At 48.5% G+C, this 22482-nt stretch overlaps 1 pseudogene; it reads left to right on the forward strand.

The window, feature by feature from the left end:
* Positions 1 to 152: 152 nt before the first annotated feature.
* Positions 153 to 21635, forward strand: LOC144097839 (uncharacterized; annotated as a pseudogene).
* Positions 21636 to 22482: the final 847 nt, after the last annotated feature.

The following is a 22482-nucleotide window of genomic DNA, read 5'->3' on the forward strand; positions in this document are numbered from 1 at the left end:
GTGCGCTTGAATGCTTCAGTTTCGCAATCGTGGGTGCATCCGTTTGAGTGAAAGAAGTGCGCTGCAGGCTCGTGGCAGCACGCGAGGCCGGCCGCAAGTCCCAGCCTGGCCATCCTAGCTGCCCGGTAGCGCCGACAACGTTCTCGAGCGCCATGGACGAGGGCTGTACCTCCGAGCAGGATCAGAAGGCGCCTAGAGAGGGCCAGGGACATCCTTCAGCAAAGACGCTCGAGGTTCGTCAGCCGCCTCCCGGCATTACGTCAATGCCCGTTGCGCCGTCACTGGCCCCTGACGATGACCAACCGGTACGACCACAGAACCCTGCTACAAGTGATCAGGCCACGGCATCCTCTGCGCCACCCTGTGGCCGCCATGCAGCTTGGAAAATTTTGGCTTCAGCACGCCTGGTTGCGCTTGGACGACCGCCCTGGGGTGATTTGCCGGTCGCCGAGCGGCCACTTCGCCGCCTTTCGATTCCAGTCAGAGTTCTGGCTGTCAGGCTCGGACGCCGTGGAGGAGAAAACCGCCAGGAGACGGAGCATGGTGGAAGCCTCGCAGCTCAGCCGCGTCGCAAGCCGCGACTTTTCCTCGCCGTCCGGGTCCGCTCCGGTCGCTAGCTTTGTCAAGGCGCGGGACCACCGACACCGAAAGGCTCTTCACTCAGTGGAAGCAGGCGAAAGAGGTGTTCGCGACCTTGAAGCTCCCAGTGGAACACGTCATGCACGTCTGCAAGGAAGAAAAAGAAACGTGTTAAATAAAAGCTTGTCGCTGGAACAGTAATTGTAGCGTTCCTTTTCTTCCCTGCCTAACACATAGGCTTACGAAGCACTGGACTGTGCTGACAGTGAGTACACAAAGCTGGGTGAGTACCAAGATCAGGAGAATCGCCTGTTGGGCGAGTTGGGGCATGACTCGAAGATGCAAGGCGCAAGAGTAGACAGGACGAACCAAGAAGCGCCTTGTGCGTGTTCGTCCTGTCTACTCTTGCACCTTGTCTACCTTCAAGTACCAAGAGTTGCTTTTGTCCTTCCTTTGCGCCAATGTTCTGAAAATGTAAACCCCAATCGAAGCTACTAGTTATTAGATGGCCTTTATCGGGAAGGAATTATCTGACCAGTTGTTCAAACTGTACGCCGTTTGGTTTTCGGGCTGTGATGTCGCAAAACGATATCAGCTGTGCTCAGGCTGTCATACCACACACTTCTTACGCGTTCTACCGACCTTTAAGTTCCATGTGTAAGTGGTACCTTGCAATATATTTAATTATTTCCAAAGCATTCATTCAGATACGAAAGCGCCTTGGATAATATAGTTTGCTATGTAAAGTTTAAGGGGGCTCTGAAACGCTTTCCGAGGAGACCACATTAACTCACTTAATCAGTGCACTGTGTTGCCATGAAAACTAGAGCCAAATAATACTCTTCTACACGCAGCAGACGACTCACAATCACGCGTCAAAGTTGGCGAGCCATTCCCGGCGACTTTTTCATGCTCGCACCCTCCTCCGTCCCCCGCATCTGCGTAGACAAGGTGAGAGGTGGCCATTGGTTACATTCTTTCAGACTTCAGGCAGCAACCGTGTCCGCGGCCGATAAGCCGCTTATCTCCGGCGGGTCGGGAAGCTCCGCTCCCAGAAGGGGGTCGGCGAAGAAACGCCTACCTTCCAGCGTGCAAAAAGTGACGAGAGGAGAGGGAAAGGCGCGAAGACACTGAAATTCAAATTTTAGCTAGAGATAACTCAGCTTCTACAAAGCGCATTTAAAAAATATTTGCTGGACACTATTCGTGAAGCGGCGTGCTTCAATATCCCAGGTATGCCGCAACTTTATTAGAGCCCCTTCACAGCCCCTTTAAAGGCCAGCTGCAACAAAAGTTTACTTTGGCTTGGTTGTTTCTTGATATTTTGGGCACGTCATAAAACTAACCGCGACACGTGGCCTATAAAACAAAGCTTAGTGGAGTGCTCCGGATTAATTTAAACTGCCTGAAGTTAATTAACGTGCGCGAACATCGCACAGGACACTATTATGTTCCATGTCGCTTCTCTCGAAATGTGACCGTGGAGGCCGGGATCACAACCACCACCTTGGGGTCAGCAGTCGAACGCCAAAGCAACTGAATGTCACGCGCCGGGTGGTCTTGGATAATGGAGGAACAGGCAGGTGCTCTTTGCCTGATGAGGACTCACAGAAGCCGACAGGCTCACAAATATATGACGGAAGCATCCGACTTCTCGTTGTAAGATGCGGCGATAGGACACGTGCTTAATCATCGCAGCATGCTAAGCATAAATTTATTTTTAAAGCGATAGCTGCTATTGCCGCATCACGGCGTTTCTCTCCGTATTTGTAGGGTGTCCGCAGAGGTGAGGCATATCCGTGTGGGAGCGCGGGGCTCTTTTTTTTTCAAGCGATGTTTATTTCCTCAGGGCATAAATGCTATGAAATGAGAGATGAGTAAGATGCTTAAATAAATGAAAAAAGGTTGGCTGAAGTAACGAAATCAAGTAGTGGACGATGATATGGACCCTGTGTCCGGGAAATATAGGAATCCTGATTGGCCGGTGAGAGACCCACCACCGCAAGGTGCCGAAGTCTCGTCGGCTTCAGCGACGAGCAAATCCACAACAGGTGGAGGATATCCAGCTCACAGTCTCTGATCTTGCAGAGTGGGCACCCGGGGGGGGGGGGATATAAATCTTTGAAATGCTGCCACTTGCGTGTCACAGCTGGAGTTAGGGCAACCCCGACCCGTATCCTCCGAAGCGCAACCTCCTCTGCACGGGTAAGACCACGTGGAAGGGTTACCGCACAGGGAGGGATTAGAGCACATGTGCAGCGCCGGAGGTGTTCTTTTCTTGTTAAAAGGAGGGTGGTGCCATCCAGAGTGAGGACTCGAGGCAAAGACGAGGTTGGGGCCGAAAGGCGGGTCGCAGAATCTGCGCGGCATTGTGCGCTCAGGTCATGCGGAACCCACTCATTACGGCTTTGCTGCGGGAGGCGTGCCGCTAGAGGATGGATGTCTTGGCAGATTTCTGGGGTGCGACTGACTCGTCGTAGTAGGCTTGCGACGTGAAGGTGTCGGTGCGAATGACAATGCGGGCCGTAGGTAGCATGGGAACGGCGGCCACAGAGCAAAGTGCCTCTTGAACCGCAAGCATCTCCGCACAGGAGGAGGAAGGAGGCTCTGAGAGGAGAAACCTTGACGTTTTGTTCAGGGCAGGCTTGCAAGGACAGTAAACTGCTGTTGTTGTTTCGCAGGCCTGGATGCTTGCGTCAACGTACATAACAAAGGAGCTATGCGGCAGATTGGCATCTTGCTCTGTAATTCGGTCGCGAAACGACGATGCCGCGCGGGTAGATGATGGCCGACGTAGGTCAGTTGGTTTGTTGTCGCTTAGCTGCACAAAACGCCAGGGAGGAAGAACTTGCGGGGGCGGCTGTAGAATGGAGTGCGACGAAGCATATGCCCTGAGTGCACACGTTGTGTGTGTAAGGTTTGACCAGGCGGCGAGCATCGCGTCGTTGCTGCACCAGCTATTCTAGTGTATTCAGTTTCGCGTGTTCTTGGAACGCCACGATCGGGGTAATGCGGGGAAGGCAAGTGACGACCCTCATTGCCTCTCGATTAAGAGCTAGACGATCCCATTGAGCCCTCGTCAGATGCTGGAATTGGGATTGGTAAACGAGGCGCGGTTGCACAACCGCCCTCACCAACTGTCGTACAACATGGGAGCGGGCTCCGCCTGTCTTAGGAACAATGCGTCTAATCAAATCCAACGCCTAAATTGCTTGCTTTTCAGCCCGGGAAACCAAGCTGTACCTGTTCCTGACTCGTGTATTGTCAAGCCCAAGATTTTTACGGTCGAACTTTCTTGAATTGGAGTTCCGGAGAGATGGAGACGAATTGGGGTTGCAGCGAGTTTACGGCACCCCCAGCGGTTGGCGACTGACACGTACGTGGTTTTGCTCACTGAAAGCTGCAGACCAATTGAAGAAGCAAAAGTCGACGTAATATCTATGCATTCGAATAATAATAATAATAATAATAATAATAATAATAATAATAATAATAATAATAATAATAATAATAATAATAATAATAATAATAATAATAATAATAATAATAATAATAATAATAATAATAATAATAATAAAAATAATAATAATAATAATAATAATAATAATAATAATAATAATAATAATAATAATAATAATAATAATAATAATAATAATAATATCGTAGCATCCGAAGAAGACGGACGTGCTGACGTGTTTTTGCTGGCCGCTGCTGTTTTCTGCATCTTCTGGTGGTTCCGGCTTGTTCATCCTTGGTGAGCCCGTTCTACGTTGGGGTGTTTTGGCCAAGGTGTAGTTTAAGACGCAGTTCATGTGAACCTGAGAGTGCGTTTTGCTGAGAGATGTCGTTGACCTCCCCAGGTGGAGGGTCGGCAGCTTGGTTTGCCAGCATGCCAGCCCAAAGCCTGCCACTTGAGTCCTTTCACAAAAATGGCATTGATGCAATTCCCGTGGCTATCGTCCCAATCGGTGAGGGTGTGATCAAAATGAAAAACCCCAAACTAATTCAACAGGAGCTAAGATCATTGACTGCCCAATACCTGCAGATCTCTGAGGTGCGTCCATTTGGCCGTCGAGGAATTGTGTGCAAGTCCTCGGACATCGCTTGTGTTGCAGACTTGCTTAAGTGCAAAAATTTCAGCTCGCTGCCGGTGAAAGCATTCATTCCCGAACAGCTTGCATGTGTCAAGGGTATCGTAAGAGGTGTCGACCCCGCATCATCCCGCAAGAAATTCTACAGGAATATCAGGATGCACGCGTTGGGGTCCTTTCGGTCTACCGCTGCAGTAGAGAGGTAAACGGCTCGCGTGTTGCTACAGAGTCTGTAATAACAACTTTTGCTGGCTCTTCCTGCCCTGCTGAACTAAAAATCTGGCCAATTGTATACCGTGTGAACCCTCTAGAACCCCGCCCTCTTCAATGCACCAACTGTGGGCGGTTCGGGCATAGTGGCAAAGCATGCAAGTCGGAGACCCGCTGCCGTTAATGTGGACAAGGTCATTCTGCTGATCACTGCACCTCAGAGCAGCCTCATTGTTGCCTCTGCAGCAACAGTCACTCAGCTGATGATGCCAACTGCGCAAAACGTAGTGAAGAGCGTAGCTTGTTGGACATTATCAAAGAGAAGCGGTGCTCAAGAGCCGATGCTTACGCTGTTCTTAACAGGAAAAAAGATTCATATTCTAGTCATGTGCGCGCTTCTGTTGGGGACATTGAGTCCAACTTGACTGCCTCAATTGTGACCACAGTCGAAAAAGCTTTTAAAAATGTGGTTGAGCGAATGCTAAACACTTTCTCTGAGGCGTTGGCTCAGTTTGTTGCAGTTCAGTCTGCGTCACCATCAACACCCGTCCTGGCAGCAATGTCTGCATCTGTTTCAGCTTCTGCAGCTAGTGCTAGGCGCTCTACATCACCTTCTGATGCTCCCCAGGTACCACCTAACATCTCTGTTCCTAGCAGTGAATGTCGCAGGGACATCTGCACAACAGATGTCGAAATGTCGTGCTCTACGCAGAAGCGCCGTGCTTCCTCATCACCATCTAATTCTAGTTACCCACAGATGAAAGCTAAAAAGGGACCCCCCAAACTTCATCCCCATGTGGATATTCTTAAAGAGGCGGTTTAGGCCTCTTCAATTGGTCAATAACCATGGCAGGTATCAAAGTGTTACAATGGAATTGCCGTTCCGTCTGGTCTTCTCTTCCAGATCTAGACATACTTATTCACAAGCATAAGCCTGATATTGTACTTTTACACCAAACGTGGTTATCACCGTATAAATCATTTTCAATGAGAAACTTTTGAATTTTCTGGTCAGATCGAAATGTTGGCAGGGTAGGTGGCTTGGTAACCATGCTATCTCAAAATTTATGTCATCAGGCATCATCATCATCATCATCAGCCTTACTACACCCACTGCAGGGCAATGGCCTCTCCCATGTCTCTCCAATTAACCCTGTCCTTTGCCAGCTGCATCCACCCTTTGTCTGCGAACTTCTTGATCTCATCCGCCCACCTAACCTTCTGCCGCCCCCTGCTACGCTTACTTTCTCTTGGAACCCACTCCGTTACCCTTAAGGACCAGCGGTTATCTTGCCTTCGCATTACATGCCCTGCCCAAGCCCATTTCTTTCCCTTGATTTCGACTAGGATGTCATTAACCCGTGTTTGTTCCCTCACCCACTCTGCCCGCTTCCGATTTCTTAACGTTACACCTATCATTTTTCTTTCCATGGCTCGCTGCGTTGTCCTTAACCTAAGCTGAACTCTTTTCGTTAGCCTCCACGTTTCTGCCCCGTAGGTGAGTACCGGTAAGATTATGCTGTTGTACACTTTCCTCTTGAGGGAAATTGGTAAACTGCCACTCACGATCTGCGAGAATTTGCCATATGCGCTCCAGCCCATTCTTATCCTTCTAGTTATCTCCCTCTCATGATCTGGATCAGCTGTCACTACCTGCCCTAAGTAGACGTATTCCGGCACAATTTCTAGGCTCTCGCTGCCAATTGTGAACTGTTGTTCCCTTGCTAGGCTGTTGAACATTACCTTGGTTTTCTGCATGTTAATTTTTAGACCATCGATCTGCTCTGCCTGTCTAACTCGTTGATCATGATTTGCAGTTCACCTCCTGAGTGACTCAGCAAGGCAATGTCATCAGCAAATCGCAGATTATTTAGGTATTCTCCATTTATTCTTATTCCCAACTGTTCCCAATTCAGGCTTCTAAATACCTCCTGCAAACATGCGGTGAACAGCATTGGCGAGATCGTGTCTCCTTGCCTGACGCCCTTCCTTATTGGAATTTTATTGCTGACTTCATGGAGGACTATAGTAGCTGTGCAGTTGCTATATATATCTTCCAGTATTTTGACATAAGGCTCTTCTACCCCCTGATTACGCAATGCCTGTATGACTGCTGAGGTTTCCACTGAGTCGAATGCTTTCTCGTAATCAATGAAAGCTATATATAGAGGTTGGTTATATTCTGCGCATTTCTCTATCACCTGATTGATAGTGTGAATATGATCTATTGTGGAATATCCTTTACGAAAGCCTGCCTGATCATTTGGTTGATTAAAGTCTAACGTTGCCCTGACTCTATTAGCGATTACCTTAGTAAATACTTTGTAGGCAACGGATAGTAAGCTGATCGGCCTGTAATTTTTCAAGTCCTTGGCGTCTCCCTTCTTATGAATTAAGATAATGTTTGCATTCTTCCAAGCTTCTGGTACAGTTGAGGTCATAAGGCATTGCGTATACAGGGTGGCTAGTTTTTCTAGCACGATGTCCCCTCCATCCTTCAACAGATCTGCTGTTACCTGATCCTCCCCAGCTGCTTTTCCCCTTTTCATTGCTTCTAAGGCTTTCTTTACTTCATCTTTCGTTACTGGGGGGATGACGCATTGCTGTGCACTGCTGTCTTTCTCATTAGCGCTCTGATTACGTTGGCTACTGTACAGGTCTGTGTAGAACTCTTCGGCTACGTTAACTATCTTATCCATATTGCTAATGACATTGCCCTGCTTGTCTCTTAATGCATACATCTGGTTTTTACCTATGCCTAGTTTCCTCTTCACTGTTTTTAGGCTACCTCCGTTCTTTATAGCATGCTCGATTCTCTCCATATTAAACTTCCTTATGTCGGCTACCTTGCGCTTATTTATTAACTTTGATAGCTCCGTTAGTTCTATTCTATCGGTAGTGTTAGATGCCTTCATGTTTTGGCGCTTCTTAATCAGATCTTTCGTCACCTGAGATAGCTTCCCGGTATCTTTTCGAACTGTCCTACCGCCTACTTCTACTGCGCACTCCGTAATTATTGATGTCAGGTTATCGTGCATTGAATGAACATCAAGATCATCTTCCTCAGTTAAAGCCGAATATCTGTTTTGCAGCGCTATCCTAAACTCCTGTGCTTTCCCTCTTACGGCTAACTCGTTAATGGTCTTCTTCTTCGCTAGCTTCTTCCGTTCCCTCTTCAAGTCTAAGCTAATTCTAGACCTTACCATTCTATGGTCGCTGCAACGCACCCTTCCGAGGACGGCCACATCCTGAATGATGCCAGGTTTAGCGCATAGTATGAAGTCGATTTCATTTTTAATCTCACCATTGGGGCTCTTCCAGGTCCACTTCCTGTTTTCTCGTTTGCGGAAGAAGGTATTCATGATCCGTAAATTATTTCTATCCGCGAATTCGACTAATAACTCTCCCCTGCTATTTCTAGAGCCTATCCCATAGTCACCTACCGCGTGGTCGTCAGCCTGCTTCTTGCCCACCTTCGCATTGAAGTCGCCCATCAGTACAGTGTACTGCGATTTTGTTTTATTCATTGCTGATTCTACGTCCTCATAGAAGCTTTCAACGGTCTGGTCATCATGGCTGGATGTGGGTGCGTAGGCCTGCACCACTTTCAGCTTGTACCTCCCCTTCAGCCTAATTACTATAGCTGCTACCCTCTCGTTAATACTGTAGAACTCCTCTACGTTGCCAGCTATATCCTTATTAATGAGGAAACCCACACCTAGTTCTCGTCTATCCTCTAACCCGCGATAGCACAGTATGTGTCCGTCCTTTAGTACTGTATACGCCTCACCTGTCCTCCTAACTTCGCTAAGCCCTATCACATCCCATTTAATTCCCGCTAGTTCCTCAAACAGCACTGCTAGGCTAGCCTCACTAGCTAAACTTCTAGCGTTAAACGTTGCCAGGTTCAGATTCCAATGGCGGCCTGTCCGGAGCCAGAGATTCTTAGCACCCTCCGCTGCGTCACAGGTCTGACCGCCGCCGTGGTCAGTTGCTCTGCAGCCGCTGGGGACTGAGGGCCGAGGGTTAATTGGTTTGATCATAGAAGGTTGTGGCCAAGTACTACACCAGGGTGGCCAAATCCTGCTCTGGTGAGAGAGTGCGTTGTCGGTTCTGGTCACCGAGATAAGGCCGCACTCCAGGCCTGGTTATGCAATTCCATCGACACGCGGATTTTTTTTTTAACCCGGTGGAGAGTTGCGCGGCACCAGGATTTGAACCCTGGTCCTCTTGCACGCGAGGCGGATGTTCTACCTCTACGCCATCGCTGCATCATGCATCTATTTCTAAGAAAATTGTTCTCCCTGACTGTGAGCTTTTTGCGATCAAAATTTCATTTCCGCATTGTGCTGATATTACAATTGCTAATGTCTATTTTCCTTTAGGTGTACACAGGACAGACTGTTTAGACAGCTTGGTGACTGGCACAAACAGTGCAGTCATCGCAGGAGATTTTAATTCTCACCATAGTGACTGGGGAAGTCGTACTGATTCCTGCGACCAGCTTCTCTGGTCGTGGCTGTCTGCAAATGCTGTACACTGCTGCAATTCTAGAGAAATAACCTTTATGCGAGGGGTTGCTCGCCCAGCCATTGACTTAACATTATCAGCAGGTAGGCTAGATGTGACTGATTGGTCGACAGAGGATTCGGGTACGTCTAGTGATCACTTTCCTATAACTATAAGCATACCCACATCCGGCGCCGGGCAATTCACGTCCGTCCAAGTGACAGTAGTAGCCTTATGCAGCGCAGTTTGTACGCAGTCCACAAGTAGTGTAGATGATTGCAGAAAGAGATCTTCGACGGTGATGCGAAACGTGTCCCAATTAACCACAGAACACCTACGGCGTAGTCCGCGGGCCCTTGATGGATGGAGACCGATGATGATAGGATGGTGGTCACTACCCCAGCAGTCTGGCTCGAGGTGCCACGAGGGAGTCCAGGGTCCTGACCACCACGTAAAGTCCGGAGCATATGTCGGACTGTGAGCATGGCGCACAGTCCGCGTTGCTGATTCTGGATGGTTGAGTGAAACAAACAGCGCATCCGCGAATGCGTCCCGCACACGCCTACCAGGGGGTTTGAAGTGGGGTACCACCAGTCCGGATAAGGGGCTTAAAGTCACTACCGAATAAAAAAGGCCACCCTGGGTGTTATCGTCGTAGAGTTATAACCCCCCCCCCCCCCCAGATTAAAGCGGGAGGGAGCTCCACCGGCCGGTCTTACATAGTATGACACGACCACCACAGTTGCCTTGGGAAGCTTCACAGCCACTGCGACTAACTCTTGATATGAGGTGCACCAGTTTTCTAGAGAGAGGCGAACTTGAGGAAAACGCGCATCAACGTACACCGCCGCCTTTCCCGGAGGGGCAGCAGCGTGCACACGACGGTCGTTCATTGAAGGAGAGGTATCCATTAAAGCCCGGAATGGATGTCAAGGCATTTGTCTCCTGCAGTAGCAGGGCCCACACCTTGAGGTTGTTCATGCGAAGTCGCGGTTTGAGCTCTCCCAGCTTTGTGGAGAGGCCTCTGCAGTTCGATTGGAGCATACCACAACAACGTGTACTCGCCCTTTTCGATTAGGCTTCTAAGCGTTGTAATTGAACTGATGTCAGGTTAGATCACTGGTTTGCCATAAATCGGAGGAGGGATGTCGTTGAGCTATCCAGCAGTGCTGCAGATGACCTGGTAGAGTCTGCGAAAAACGCATGAGAGCTGGACGTAGTCGAAGGCGCTGCAGCGTTGATTGGCGTGGAGTGGGATTCCGCTGGATGTCTACGGCGAGCAAGCAGTTCACGGCATTGCCATAGCTTAGAGACCTCGGCCAAAAGGCGTGCAATTTGGTCATCAACTGCTGTCATGTCCTCACGCAGAGATTCCAGTATGCTGTGCTTTTGCGTAGCTTGAAAGCGGCGGCGATCCTTGAGCACTTTATCACTGTACGACTGTTGGGCAGAAGCTGCAGGTGGATTGGGCTCAGAAAGCTCCGGCTAGTCGCCATCATCCCACTGGAGAGCCGCAAACCTGCTGGATGTCTGTATCTGGGCTCTGTTTTCATTAGGAGGCATTTGCTTACAGATCCCACGCCGAACCGTCTCAGTTACTTTCGGTTTTGTTGGGCAAGTTGGAGAGTTGATCTCGTGGTCGTCAGTATTGCAAAGTCCGCACCTGTAAGACGTTTTGTCTTGTGGTCGAGCCTCATATTGCGTTGCAAAAGGCCATGATCGGCGCATGTGGCCAGGTCTGAAACAGCTGTAGCAATAAACGGCACTCGGTTTGTAAGGGTGAGGCCGCAGAATACAGCCATAGTATTAAATTCGTTCTGGAAAAGTTGGTGGGCCTTGTAGTGTGACGATGCACCAGCGCCCCTTTCCCATATACCGCGCTTGGATGACACGGTGGGTTGGCAGAATTTTAGGTGGGTGGATGAGATTAAGTAGTCTATAGGGATGGGGTGGCTGTGACTGGCACAGAGCGGGGTTAATTCGAGAGATATGGGGGAAGCCTTTGCCCTGCAGTAGGCATAGCTGGTCTGATGATGATGTCACTTCCAGCAAAGGAATCAACAGCTTCGTGTGCTATCGCATTGCTATGCCAATACACAATGGAATTAGGTGTCCTGTGTTTTTGCACCGTCGTTCACGAGAACGCTGTTTTGCTCCCTTTGGCCACAGCTGTTATTGCACAGGTTAGTAAGCTGGGCACTACATGCATGGCGAACCTTGTCGTCTTTGTCTGCCGCCTCTCCTTGTCTGGCTGCGCCTAGACCGCCACTGCCTAGCATGTAATGATAAAAACGGCATGGTAGGCCTACGGCGCATCATCTGGCAACAGTCGAAGAAAAAGATGAGGCTGCTTTTTCTGTTGTATGTCGGGATTGCTCATTGCTTCGTTATAGAAGCTTATGGGTGGTGGTTTTTCTGTTATGCGCGATGCTCCACGATGCTGTAAGTAGTATTGCGTGTTCCTGTAGTGAACATGCTCCTTGCTGATTACTTGGCGAACCAGAAGTGATGGGAAGAATCTTTGAATAAAGCTAAAAGATTCGTGTTTAGCATGCACTTGGTTTTCCTTTGTTCCGGCAGCAGACCACTCACATCAACTACAAACTGAAATGCTTGAAGACGTAGTGGCAGCAAATATTTGTGTGCGTGCTTTTTTCTTTGGTATGGTGCTTAAGACAATAGGGCAATTCACAAAGTGAATTCACTTGCGCCAGCTGAATAATTCACAAATGAATTTTAACACGATTGCGTTAAAGACACCGTTACCCAGAAAATCTGGCGTCGGTGTTTTGAGCAAAAAATCACGAGCATGACTCTAGCAGGCGGTGCCCAGAGCGCAACCTAGGAGGTAGGTGGGCCACCTAGGTCACGTGACTTTGCGCCGTCATCACATCCTGCCCACCGTGGCCGGTGGCAGTTCAAATTATTGATCAGTCTCTCGGAAACAGCAACCTGAGCCAACAAGGCCCACCGCTTGCAGAACCTGCCATCGCAAGGGAGTGGCGCATCGCTTATCCGCTGCACCACTATGCCAGGAGGGGTATGAGGACTCCCAGGGATCTATGAATGTAGATAGTTACCATTTGCATTTACGGGAATTAACTCTATACGCTATCGCATTATACCATTATGCGGATCTGAAGTGTCCCCTCCAATTTTTCTCGTGGCGTTTCGGCTTCAATAGCCGAGCGACAGCTGTGTCATCTCATACGGTTTGAACTAGGCCACGTGAGTCATCTAAAAACTGCTACATAATCGCTGCTTGATCATTCTCTTTGTCATTCCGGCTCTTGTGCAGGCTTGCATAAGAGTTGGTATGCAGTAAGGCGAACAAAGCAGCGGCAATCTTTCTGTATACTTCACGTGACCTGAGCTCATCTGTTGTCACAACCGACTGTCGGTCGTTGAAACCGAAGCTGAATGAGAGAAAAAAATTCAACTATAACTTATCTGCCGCTTGTTGGAGGAATCCGTGTGGCTATCCATGTTTTCTAATGTGCTGCGCATCGTTCCAAATATAGAACACAACTAGAATTTGATGTCTGTACTCGTGTGTAATTTCCCCGCAGGGGGGCGTCTGCAGCTTGCAGGTGGCGTTGGTGAGTGGCGACACCACGGGTTCCCGAGCATCCGCAGGGATGTGTTCACCACTGTTCAATGTTCAGTGTTCATGTCGTAAATATCCGTAAATATGCATACAGACAGAGTCTGCTGTGATAAATTAATATGAATAATTCTGTCCGCAATCTTAGTTATTTGTATTTGCCCTTATAAATCGCGCGGACCTGGCGGTCGACGAGCCTGTCTGCGGCACCAGTTCCCGCGAGGCGAGCGCGAGGCAATCGCTGGCGGTCCTCATCCGGCGCGCAGTGATGTCGTTGACGTCGCGTCACGTGACGCGCAGGCCTGAAAGCTGCTCAGGGGGTAATGTTGGCCAAACAAGGTTAACCCTCGAAGCCAAGAAAAAAGGAAAAACGCAGAAGTGAGTAGGAGACAGGATAGTTGTGAGAAAGGGGTAGCAAATTTAAAGACAGAGGGGAGGATAGGAAAAGGGGACTGCCGATTTCCCCCGGTCGGGTCAGGCCGGAGGTGCTGTCTACAGGAAACTGGGTTCAAAGTGGTGTGTTGCCTCCACTGAGGGGCCTTAAAGGTCCAAACGCTCAGCCTCCGCTCAACCACCAGGATCCCCTTTTCCCCGGACACGGCGATGCCGCGCACGGCGAAGCGCGGGTGCTCGGGTCCGTGGTGATGCACTGTTCACCATCATCCCCGGCATCGCCGTGTCCGGGGAAAAGGGATCCTGGTGGCGGAGCGGAGGCTGAGCGTGTGGACCTTTAAGGCCCCTCAGCGGAGGCAACACACCACTTTGGCCCCACGGCACCTCCGGCCTGACCCGACCTGGGGATATCGGCAGTGGCCTGTTGCTATCCTCCCCTCCGTCTTTCATTTTGCTACTCCATTGCTACGTTAGCCGTTGCTCATGGGAGTGTAGAGTGATCTCGTGAAACGCGACGCTCGAAATCGAATGGTCGCGTATCACGAGATCACTCCACACTACCGTGAGCAACGGCTAACGTATCCCCCTCCGCACAAGTCTCTCACTAAATTGCAGCAGGTGACGTGGCGACAACTACAATCCCGCACCTTCCTCTCCCCTGCCCACTTAGCCCTGGTTCACCCGGGACAGTTCACGACAGTATGCACCCTCTGCGGCGCTCAGAAAGCGTATGGGAGCCTCGAGCGATGGGAGGCTGCGGTGTCCAGTTCTGACCCGGCTGCCCAACGGCAGCTAGTGGACTGGGCATTGGAAGGCGCTGAGAAGCATCACCGTCCGGCCACGATATGCATCCAATAGCAATCCCATCACTAGGATGTAACAATTAAGGCTTGCTCTACTTTATAAGTTTTTCACCACCACCACCCCATTTCTCACAACTATCCTGTCTCCCACTCACTTCTTCGTTTTTCCTTTTTTCCTGACGGCGAGGGTTAACCTTGTGTGCCCAACATTACCCCTTGAGCAGCTTTCAGGCCTGCGCGTCACGTGACGCGACGTCAACGACGTCACTGCGCGCCGGCTGAGGGCCGCGAGCGATTGCCGCGCGCTCGCCTCGCGGGAACTGATGCCACAGACAGGCTCGTCGACCGCCAGGTCCGCGCGATTTATCAGGGCAAAGACAAATAATTAAGATTACGGACAGAATTATTCATATTTATTTATCACAGCGCACTCTGACTCAATGCATATTTACGACTACACATCGTTCGCGGCCAAAATACGTGACAGACAGAAAACGATATTGCGCTGTAATGTAGACGGATGCTGCCTTTTATGCTGCGTGCTATAAAATTTTAAACAACTGACAGCTGGAACAAGTTGTTGCACCGATAAGAGATACACACAGTTACAATACTAATCTGTATATTAAAGTAGGCCCTGTGGCACGGTACAAGTTTCAGATGAATGAGAGGAAGCAGAACATAGCACATTGCAATGCCAACAAGCCCAGCTTTCAGGGACATGGCCGTTTAGTTCGGCAAACTGCCACCACGGGCCGCTTCACCCTGAAATCCTTCTTTCTCTTTTTTTTCCCCTTTCCTGCCTCGCATAGCCGCACACAGGCAGACGGGAGGGCGCTCAGCTGCGGGGTTGGGTTGAGCGGTTAACCATTGTTCGGATTCCACACTGTAGGAGGAGGAAGGAGCAAGTAGGGCTTTGTGGGCGAAAAAAAAACTATCAATGCGGCGTGAAGCCTTCGCTGCGCCTGAGGAACGCATGTTCAGTAGCAGGATATTGAGAAAGGCGCCCAGTTAGAAGAGGAAGAGGGGACGGAAAAAGCAAGATGGCTGAAGGGCTTGTTGAGGCCGTTCGATAGGGACGCTGTGTGGAGTGAAAACGCGTGGTTCTTTTTGACGAGTTGTAAGGTAGAGAAGAGAAGCAGGACCCAGCAGAAGCAGGACGCAGTGATACAGTGTGTCATGTCTCACCGGCGCCGTATCTTCTCGCTGCATTACAATTAGCCCTAAGTGCCACCTTAGTGAACTCCTGGATTTAGACTCGTGATTAGAAGCCAAATTAATATGTATAAAAATAAAAAAAAATCAAGGACGCCGAATGCAGGGATGTCAGATGCTTGTAGAAGAATTTTTTGGGCGAACGGAATGGAAGCGTCCAAAAGGCCAATCTCAACAATCATTTGGGGAGTTAGTTGCAAGATGCCGTCTTGGTTGTGTAATTGCTTTCGCCTATCTTTGTGGCGGATCAGTGAACCAGCTCTTTTATCGGCGTAATGCCATGTACAGTTTTCAGAAACACGTCGAACTCCTCATCAGCATGACTATAGTTCAGCGCTATATTTCGCGAAAAGTAACGGTTATAAATTTTCTTTCTTTTTTTTTCCGAGGATGGTTACTGACTGCAATGCTCTCCCTGAGAGAGTGATATCCGCTGTTGACTTTCTGAAGGCCTTTGATGATGTATTTTAGTTACTGTATAGAGATATTCTTCAGTTTTATTTGTCGCGCATGCTTTTATTACTGACTTATTGCCCTTGTATGTTATATCTTTGTGCCCTTCCTGCTTGCACCCAAGCAAGAGGTCTGCAGTATTGGGTAAATAAGTAAATACATAAATAAATACAGGACTTCGTGTCCAGAACTTAGCGTATCTAACATCAACTGGTGAAACCACGAATAGCGGCGCACTCCAGGTTTTTTTTTTGTGACGGTAGTGAGACACTCCTGTGCAATCTGAGGAGACTGAACGTTCTCTTGGACACCGTCTCTCTCATCGTGTACTCTCAGCGTTCATGAACTGAGCGGCCAACAATGGCTTTGCGGGACAGTGGTAGAAACACATTGTTTAAATTAAGGGCTCAGATGGAGCAATTGCCGACAAGACCACAGTAAGGGTAATCCCGCATGTACATTGAAACCACTACCACTGCTCTCCCAACAAGCTGCACAGAGCATGAGTAGGATTGTTTCTTGGTTCTGTTACGTAGTTATCAAACAAATCCACGTACCATTGATTGCACTTGTTTGTTAAATTATCCTAGCCCGAAGAGTCGCCGCGGTGGCTAAGTGGTTATGGCGCTCGGCTGCTGTCCCGAAAGACGCGGTTCCGATCCCGGCCGCGGCGGTCGAACTTTGATGGAGGGGAAATTCTAGAGGTCCGTGTGCTGTGCGATGTCAGTGCACGTTCAAGAACCCCAGGTGGTCGAAATTTCCGGAGTCCTTCACTACGGCGTCCCTCATAGCCTGAGTCGCTTTCGGACGTTTAAACCCAATAAACCAAATCAGACTAGCCCGAAGGAAAAGAAAAAAACTAACCGTCCTCACCATGTTTTGTGTACTACAGCTCTTGTACATCGTAATCGGGCCGGACAGTTATTCAGAACACCGACTTCAGTGTTGCGACAATATTAGAAGCGCTGCAACGCCATGCGTCGGGTTCCGACTTTATATCCCTCTATGGTTGCCTGTCTCGGTCTCCCACTGCAGGCAGTTTGTGCATTTGCAGCATAGTTTCAGAAGGGAATCTGTGGATAAAATTGGGACATGCAGCAACGTAACCTCCCGAAAATGGACACAGCGTTGCTATACAGAATACGCGGAATGTAATACGCTTCTTACCTGCGCAAATGTAACATTTGCATCGCAGTCTCAGGCTGCAAACAATTATTACGTTAGAACCAGAAAAAAAAAAAATTCAGGGGGCACTTTGTCGAACTAAAGTGTGGTGAGGCGAAAGCCTTTAGCGCGGCGTTTCTGCTTGTGTCACTGATGTGGGGTAAAGATGTTAATTAAGTACACAATTGCTTGTGAATCTTAAAGGCTGGAGACACTGCAGAGCATTTGGGAGGCATCCATCTGATTCGACGCCCTTCTGCAAACACTCTCCAGCGTCCTAGACAAGCAGAACTACAGATGCGTTGGCAGGAAGTAGCGTAGTCGTTAGCACGCTTGGTTGCGGAACGGAAGGATGGTAGAACTACTCTCTGAGTATTTGCATGCTTGCATTCATACTATTATGTTCCTGCAAAAGTGATAAAACAGTTTGCTGTATTAGTTGCCGGCGGCGACACCATAACAATAAAGTAAAGACTTCGAACGGTGATTCCTTGTCAATGCACTGCTATCAGTGAGTGTTTGCGACCCGATTTTAGGATAGTGTCTCGCTTGTGAGAAGAATTCGTTCTTAACTCGCTCTTGAAATCTTTAAAAAAAATAACTAAACAGATAGCCTCACTAGAGAGAATACATGGGTAAGCATTTACCCTTCATCTCGTTATGAGAAGCTGAATTCGCGTTCTTGCTTGTATCATACTCTTTTCAAAATTTTTAGCGTGTATATTGAATTTTTTCTTTGTTTTGTGCCTTGTTATGAACGCTGCCAAGCTCCAGACGTGACGGACGTTCATTAATATCGTGTTAGCTGCAGCAAATAGCGCGTGCTTTTTTTTCTAATGTATACAGATTTTTCTTTTAAAAGCCGTAAAAGGTGCATCGTCGTGGTCCGTGCAGGTGGATTGTGCGCCAAGGCGGACATTATGTCCGTGATAAAGTTCATTTAAAAGACTATTAATGAACTCCGTGCAGGTGGATTGTGCGCCAAGGCGGACATTATGTCCGTGATAAAGTTCATTTAAAAGACTATTAATGAACTATAAATTGAAGGCTGTAAACATCGAAAGTTAACCAAGTCTTCAAAATTCTTTAATAGATACAAAGTCTTTAAAAGAATCTAATTCCCAAAGTCACTCGCAAAATGCGCCGGTATTAGCACATCTCCACTTTATGCCATGGGGATGAATTTATCGCCGCAATAACTTAACAGCGGTACTTAATCGTCGGGCTGACCAGTTGCCTTCTGTGCGCCGCGAGAGATTTGGGGAGGCAAAGCCGCTTGCATAGTGAGAATTACTCGCCCACATTCGACAGTACTAGTATAGGACTGCCGCGCCTGACAGAGTTCCTGACAGAGACGCACCAAAATAAAAAAAGAGGAAAACTGGGAGCACGGCAATAAAGTAGAAAAAAAATGGCGAGTAATAAATAGCGTCGGCAACCAGCTGAAGGAACATGGGCTGGGAATGAGGGGGACACATAGGTATTTGGCTTTTCCCGTTGCCGCCTTTGTCGCTTCGTCTCAGGCGGCTGGAATGCGCGTTTTGACATTTATGGGTAGCAGGTGCTCGTCACGTGCAAAGCCAGTTTAGAAGAAAAACTTTACGATTCTGCTCATCGGGCCTTTCCCCTTTGATGTCACGCTGTTTACCCCCAGGGATAGGTCTCTCTCCGCTGTAATGAAAGTGACAATGCTTAGGTTTACACAACCGGTTTCGTCGGAAGGTAAAGCAAAATTCCAAAAAAAAGGAGTGGACCATTTGCGGAAAAACTTTATGCGCATGCGCGGCGACGGCGCAGCCAGCGCCCTCTATAGACGATTTGGTTTTGGTTGGAAAACACGAGCCGGCCGTGCAGTCCTACGCTGTAGTGCGGCGACTAATGTGAGCTCCTTGCCTCGCTTTTGCCGCGTGTATAAAAATGCCGGCCCACTGCGTGGCCTACGGTTGCACAAATTACTTCATTGAGAAAGGAAGCACGAAGTTCTACAGGTTCCCGTGCGTGAGGCACCGAGCCTTAAAGAGAGCGGCGTGGATAACGGCTGTGAGAAGAAAGAATGCAGATGGCTCGCCATGGGAGCCGAACGAACATTCTCGGATCTGCAGCTCGCATTTTATAACAGGTACGGCACGTTTAAGCGTTTATGTGTAGGTTTGTACGAATAGAAACAACGTTCAATGCAGGACGGCCGTCAAAATTCGAGAACCATCCTGACTTCGTTCCAAGTGTGTTCAACTTCAACTACGTTAGGAGTCCCGGTGATGCTGCTGTGCTTCGTCATAGCCGATGGCTGAAACGATATAAAGGTAAGCGCTACTTTTTCTGTTGATTTCTCGCGGGGTCTAGACGCACCAACGCAGAACTGGGGAGCACATGTAATGCAATGTTCGCGTCTCTTATTTTTGTGGTCGCTTTCATCGTCAGTGGGAGGAGCCTGTAAACGCTTGTCGTTGTGATATGCAGTGGCTAGCGTAGTGCGGCCGTCACCTGTTGCGTGGTTTAGAGAACCCGCACGGCGAAAGCCGCGCAAATACCGCGTGTAGATTTATTACCCAGTCGATAAATATTGCCAATGATACCCGCGTTTATGAAGTGCTTTTAGATTACAAAGTTGGACATTTTCAAAATTGTGAACACCAATGCAATACCTTCATTGAAAATATTTTCACTGTATTTCTCTGACCTACAATATGTGGCTGCTGTAAATGTCTCACCCTCATTGCTTGTATTGAGCAGTATGTTTACTGCATAACCGCTGTTTCATGGTTGTAGGGGAACTTGAAACGCCAGCGCGTGCAGCAAAAAGATGTGTAGCTGCTCCTGATGATATGGCAGAGTTTCAGCTGCCTGCTAATGGTGAGCTTGCATTGCTTTGCAGACTGTAATGCTCTAAGCTTTTGCCCATATTGTTTTGTGAACACTGTAGCTGCTTGTTGCACCTGGCCTTGCTTCTGCTGCAGTATACTCACATTGCACAGTCAATGTTATGCACGAAGGGTTTCTCCAGCTTCTGAGTGCCAGTTGTTGTTGCTTGCAGGGAATCTTGACATGAACACAAATGCGGCACAGGATAACAGAGTAGATGAGGACTCAGTGGCACTACAGTTGCCTGCAAATCGTGAGTTTGCACATGTTTGATCAGCCGTTGCTGTTCTTGGGGGTCTGTGCTGGACCGAAAAGCCACCAAGGTTTTTCCAGGTTCTGAGTGCTAGCCATTGTCTTGCTCGCAAAAAATCCTGACGTGGCCAGAAGTTTTCCTCGGGACGTCACAACGGCTCAGGAGGACACAGTAGAGTTGCAGCAGCCTGAAAATGGTGTTTGCACGCTCTTTGCAGATTGAAATGCTTTTCTGAGCTTTTGCTCACACCATGGTGCGAACGCTGCGGCTGCTTGTTGCAGATGGCCTGCTTCTGCTGCGAGCAACTCATCAACTAGAGATTAATTATAGAGCTCTTTTGTTAGAGAGTGTGTTCTAGTGTGCTTGCAGAGGAAGCCCTAAAGTGCTTTACGTGCGCTTTTTTTTCTGTGCTGCTTGCAGGTATCAAGGAGCACACCTGGCCAGATTGCTGTTGTAAAGTCTGCGCACTTAACAGGGTGAAAGACTTGGAGCAGACAATAGGAGAGTCACAGAAGCTGATTCTCCGATTGCAGAATGAAAATGCGAAGCTCGAGATGCGGCTGGATGCAGCCATGTCAAGTTTTCTCTCCTTGAGTATGCTTGCCACTCCGAAGAAGTGCATGTATTATAATGGGCTGCCAAATGTCGAAGTTTTTCACACTTTACTAGAATACTTTGCACCGCGTGCTAGGGAAATGATGTACTGGGGCTCTGATAAGAAGCAGAAGGATGACCCCTGGGGCAATCGAAAACAAGGTTATTTGGGCCAAGAGTTTTTGATGGTGTTAGTACGGCTCAGGACAGGTATGCAAGGCTAAGAGCTGGCTCGGAATTTCCTGATATCTGAAAGCCAAGTTAGCCGCACTTTCACCACGTGGATCAACTTTTTACAACGAGAGCTTAGGCACCTGACAACCTTCCCAACTCGAGAAGATATAGGACCCCGCCTACCTAACTCCTTCCACGATTTTCCCGACACTCGTCTTGTCCTTGATGCCACGGAGGTGAGAATGCAGCGGCCCTCAGCAATGAATGCACAACGCCGAACTTTCTCTCCCTACAAACACTACAACACCTATAAGGTGCTTATTGGCTGTACACCAGATGGGTACATCTCACATGTGTCGCGTCTATGGGGGGGTTCTAGCTCCGATAAAGCTATTCTGGAAGCCAGTGTCCTTCTTGACAAGCTGGATGCAGGTGACGCTATAATGGTGGACAAAGGCTTTACGTTCCCATGCTTGCCACCAGGTATAAATGTTTATCGGCCTCTATTTCGCTAGTCGCACCAAAAACAGATGCGTGCAAAAGCAGTAGATGAAACTAGGCGCATTGCTTCTGCAAGAGTGCACGTTGAAAGAGCCATTTCAAGAGTCAAAGGATTTCATATATTAGACAGGCCCTTTCCAATCTCAATGAATGATATCGCTGAGCAGGTTTTTGAAGTTTGCTGCCTCTTAAGCAATTTCAGGCTACCATTGATAAGAGAGACAGATTGATATGGGCACGAGTTTTCTGTTTGCTGAAGGAGGGCATTTTGAAATATTAAGGATATAATCGGCTAGAGCTGACAAAAGAACAAGGGAGGTGGAAGTCTCGGGCTGCTTACCAAAGTTTCGACATGACGACTTGCCTCCTCTTGTCGAAACGTTGGCAAGCACCCTGAAGTTTTCCCCTCGGTTGTTGACTTTGCGAGTGTCAAGAAGCTTTCTGTCTGCCCTCTCTCTACCACTGATCTGACAAAGTTAGGGAACAATGCTTTGGTAGCTGCGGTGATGCAACAATAGAAATTTGTCTGCTGTTGGAATGCAGTATGATTTCTGCCAGTTTTGCTGAAATTGATATAACCGGGGAAACCATTACGGTTAAATTTTTTTCAATCTACCTTGCATTTATACGCATACTGTAATCACCGTTGTGCTGCATGACGTTACGTTCGAGAATCCTGATGCTGTTGAAATTAATCTCATGCTTTTCAATACATCTCTCAGCTATACGCCACTTCAAACCCCGCATACCATACCTTCAGTCTTAAAATGTAATGTAACAAGCAGTCTACCTTTGCTGCACTGTTCCCGACTATATTTGGGAACAAAAAATGGTAGGACGCCTAAGCTTAGCCTTTAATTGTGGAATGCGACAGCATGTTGCAGCGCTGCCAGGGAATTACTTATGTATGCACCAGTACACAAAGACTTTTCACGAAGTCACAGACAACAACGCATTCACTACGTCCCCTTTTATTCAGTTCGAACCAATGAGCCTACGTAGGAAGAAGCCGTTCTGAGCGGCTGTGCTTCAACATGCTCCATGCTGGAAACAGCGCATCGGCCGTTGGCCGAGGTC

Source organism: Amblyomma americanum, chromosome 7, assembly GCF_052857255.1.
Source record: "Amblyomma americanum isolate KBUSLIRL-KWMA chromosome 7, ASM5285725v1, whole genome shotgun sequence".
NCBI lineage: Eukaryota > Metazoa > Arthropoda > Arachnida > Ixodida > Ixodidae > Amblyomma > Amblyomma americanum.